Source organism: Oratosquilla oratoria, chromosome 41, assembly GCF_046742065.1.
Source record: "Oratosquilla oratoria isolate Oo_2021 chromosome 41, ASM4674206v1, whole genome shotgun sequence".
NCBI lineage: Eukaryota > Metazoa > Arthropoda > Malacostraca > Stomatopoda > Squillidae > Oratosquilla > Oratosquilla oratoria.
In genome coordinates this window covers 42,022,963-42,027,962 of record NC_134817.1, presented here as the reverse complement: position 1 = coordinate 42,027,962, position 5,000 = coordinate 42,022,963, and positions in this window count along the sequence as shown.

The window sequence follows — 5,000 nt, the reverse complement described above, 5'->3', positions numbered from 1 at the left end:
TAAATTTCCCTTAGATAACGCTAGATATCAGTGTTAGTATGGCATATAAGACGTTTTCTTAGGAGGGCACAGAATTAGAGAGAAGTATTTCTTTAGGTATACTTAGGTTAAATTGATCATAAATTTCCCTTAGATAACGCCAGATAACAGTGTTAGTATGGCATATAAGATGCTTTCTTAGGAGGGCACAGAATTAGAGAAAACTGTATAAATATTTCTTTAGGTATACTTAGGTTAAATTTATCATAAATTTCCCTTAGATAACGCTAGATACCAGTGTTAGTTTGGCATATAAGACGTTTTCTTAGTAGGGCACAGAATTTGAGAGAACTGTATAAATATTTCTTTAGGTATACTTACGTTAAATTTATCATAAATTTCCCTTAGATAACGCCAGATACCACTGTTAGTATAGCATAGAAGACGTTTTCTTAATATGAGTACTGTATAGGATGAGCATAAAGCCACTGAAAGAGGTTTTGTATCCTAAGACTCTTACTATTTTGTGCTTGTTTGATATCTAATGGATGTTCTGGTTGATACATGTGTCAACAGTCAAATGGGGGTTCGTGAGATGTTTATCATTTATCGAATATCTGTTCTCTGTAACACATTTTGATGAAAACTAATGCAGCCCACAAAAATCACCCTTATTAGCCCATTAAACTCCGATGACAAGATGTCTTGTCATTTGGTCAAATATAACAAAAAAACATAAAACACCAAAATGTTTGATCAAACACCAGAAAAATATGACGTCAGTCCTCGCGCGGTCAAGCCGCATCAGATGATATTCGGATGTACGGGCCGGCGCGAGGCCTACCATATCCGGTTTTTCGTATCTACACCACAAGTGGCTGACATGAGTTGAATGGGTTAGAACAGTGATTCCACAAGCACGTTGCTTCTTTTCTCATACAGTATTCTCGTACTCACGTCATCCTACTAAAGCGGCCCATACACGATCAATTATATTGCGCAATTTCATTGTCAATACTCTGAACTGACAATTAAATTGACCGTGTATGGGCGATACGTCGCCCATACACGGTCAATTTAATTGTGTATGGGCGATATATTGCCCATAAACGGTAAATTTAATTGTCAATTCAGAGTATTGACAATGAAATTGCGCAATATAATTGATCGTGTATGGCCCGCTTAAGCCTGACCGCGGGCTTCATCACCCATTTAATGAATAATTGTTGAAAGGAAAATATTTGTCCTTCAGTGAGATTTAAGCGTAATCGTAATCATTGTGGAGTAATTTTGTTTTTACTGTACTGCTTCATAAAAGTATTGTTTTAAACATGTATCAATTATGATCAGCGTATTGTTTTCAGGTCAACCGCAAAAAGAAAGAAATGTAAATTAAGTTGATATCATATATTTGAATAGAATATATACATACATTCATACATACATACACACATATATATATATATATGAATATATATATATATATACATACATATATATATATATATATATATATATATATATATATATATATTTATATATCGTGTCACGACAACCCTTCAAAATGTAACGACTTAGTTCACGGCCTTGTCCAACCAAGGCCACCCGCGTGACACTGTATGTACTGTATTGCAACAAACCTTTATGCAGGCTAGTCTTCCGGCAATTCTTTGTAGGAGAGCTTAATTCCATATTTCAAAATGACACAAAAACTTGTATATGTATATGTATATGTATATGTATATGTATGTGTATGTGTATATGTATATGTATATGTATATGTATATGTACATGTACATGTACATGTACATGTATATGTATATGTATATATATATGTATATGTACACTATATATGTCCATGTAAATGTATATGTATATATATATATATATATATATATATACATATGTGTGCACACACACAAACACACACACACACACACACACACACACACACACACACACACACACACACACACACACACACACACACACACACATATATATATATATGTATATATATATATAAATATATATATATATATATATATATATATATATATATATATTCAAAATTATTTCAGACAAATGAGAGAGAATGTGGGTGGGGAAGGGCAAAGGAAGATGTGTTGGGAATAGAGTTTATTGCCCTAACGTTGCGACCAACTTGGTCGCAACGTTAGGGCAATAAACTCTATTCCCAACACATCTTCGTTTGCCCTTCCCCAACCACATTCTCTCTCATATGTATATATATATGTATATATATATATACATACGAGTATATATATATATATATATGTGTGTATATATATATATATGTATGTATATATGCATATTATATGTATGTATGTATGTATGTATGTGTATATACGTTCGTAAAGAGCTGGAGTCCAGGAGCCATGTTATCGGAAAAATTTCAAACACTGGACTGAGAGTACGGGGTTCGTCTTCAGGGTTATACATTGTCAGCAAAAGGAATCAGTTATATAGTGTACCGGTGTTCCCTGGGACAGGTCAAACCGGATAGAACAGAGTTGCAATTTTAACAGAATTTCACACTAATAAAAACTCCCCGACATGGAGAAAGGATTACAAAATTATATATAAGAGGCAAGAACATGCTGGTACCAAAATCCAAAAAGCTAATGATGGCCGAATCTCACAACGGACAAAATCCTCTTTCCTAAGAGGCCGGGCATTACTTCACGTTTCCGCCTATCATTCGCTCCTCTGTAGCTACAATACAAATCATAACAAAAAGCAAAACTAAACCATGTCCTGAATGACATGCAGAAATTGCAAGGTTTGCTAAAGTGTCATAACAATGGGAACACAGAAATAAAAAAGAAGGAACGAAAAGAGCATAAGGAACAAGGACCAAATATCACAAACCCGACAAAATGACACTGTACTCTAGCTGCGATACAAATCAAAACAATAAAGGCAAAAATAATTCTGAATGACACCAAGAAATTAATTAAAAGACTTGTATAAAGTGTTCACCGAAATAAAAGAAGTGACGAAAAGAACAGAAAGGACCAAATATCACAAACCCGACAAAATAACACTGTACTCTATAGCTGCGATACAAATCAAAACAACAAAACCAAAACTAATTCTGAACGACACCAAGAAGTTCAACAAAAGATTTGTATAAAATGTTCACCGAAATAAAAGAAGTGACAAAAAGAACAAAAAGGAACAAATATCACAAACCAGAAAAAATATAATATTGTCCTCTATAGCTACAATACAAATCCAATTGAACAAAACAAACCAATTCTGGGACACAAAAAAATTAATTACAAATTACAAAGTGTCATAATTAATTACAAAGTGTCATGAAATGGAACCACTTAAAACAAAAAGAGCAAAATGAACAAAAATATCAACTATCACAGTCCCGACATAAAAGCACTACACAGGTCGCCGATCGCTGCCTCTTCTGTCCTGCCTGTCCTTCGCTCCCTTTTAGATACAAACCAAAACAATAAAACAAAACAAAACCAATTCTGAATGACATAAAGCCGGCGTCTTAGGAAAGAGGATTTTGTCCGTTGTAAGATTCGGTCATCATTAGCTTTTTGGATTTTGGTACCAGCATGTTCTTGCCTCTTATATATAATTTTGTAATCCTTTCTCCATGTCGGGTAGTTTTTACTAGTGTGAAATTCTGTTAAAATTGCAACTCTGTTTTATCTGGTGGGACCTGTCCCAGGAAACTCCGGTACACTATTTAACTGATTCCTTTTGCTGACAATGTATAACCCTGAAGACGAACCCCGGACAGGGCTCGAAACGTCGGTAGTAAATTTTGTTACTCTGAGTCCAGTGTTTGAAAATTTTCCGACAACATATATATATATATATATATATATATATATATATATATATATATATATATATATATATATATATATATATAAATTTATAGTCACACACACACACACACACACACACACACACACACACACACACACACACACACACACACACATGTAGTGTCAGGGACGGTGCGAAACATTTGATTTGTTTGTATACCAGATGGGATTTTTCCCTTTCATTCTTACTACCGGCAGCCCATCTTATTCATCTCTATGACACCTCTCTGACTTCGAAAAGATATATTTCGTATCACCTACCAAGTTCCATGACGGATGGCACCTGTAATTTTTTTATGGTAAACTACAGCACCTGAGGCGTCCTGAGTCCTAGAACACCCTGAGGTGCCTCGGTTGAGGGCCAGGGTGCCAGGGTGCCAGTCCCAGGCGGCACTGGAACAACAAAGGAGCACCTCCCAAGGAGAAGGAGATGAAGGGATTTTGGCGGGAAGTAAAGGAATTACGCGCCGTGCTTCTGGGTTTTGTAAGCGGCAGGAAGCTGAATGAAACGTGGAATAATGAATGTGCTAAATTAAGGAAAGAGGGAAAAGATTAAAGAAAAGGAGGAAGTAAAGGGGAGAGGAGGAGGAGGAAAAGTGAGAGTAAAAGAGGAACAGAATGGCTGAAAACTGGAGAATGCATAAGAGAAATGAGAAAAATTATAAGCTGAAAAGGAATAGGAAGTAGTGAAGAGGTGAATGAGGAAAAACGAAAGAAAAAGAACAGTAATCGACAAAATATGACACAAAGAGGCAAAGGAATAGAAAAAAGGTGGTAGACGATCGGGAGGAAAAAGAAGAGGAAGAAAACAGAGAAAGAATATGAGAAGACGAAGAAGACAGAGCCGAGCAAGGAATTACATCCGGTAGTAAAACCATCACAATGCCCGAGTGGATGGGTGTACGTGTGTGTGTGTGTGTGTGTGTGTGTGTGTGTGTGTGTGTGTGTGTGTGTGTGTGTGTGTGTGTGTGTGTGTGTGTGTGTGTGTGTGTGTGTGTGTGTGTGTGTGTGTGTGTGTGTGTGTGTGTGCGTGTGTGTGTGTGTGTGTGTGTGTATGTTTGTGCACTTGTGTTGTGTGTGTGTGTGTGTGTGTGTGTGTGTGTGTGTATGTGTGTGTGTATTGTGTTTTGTGTATGTGTG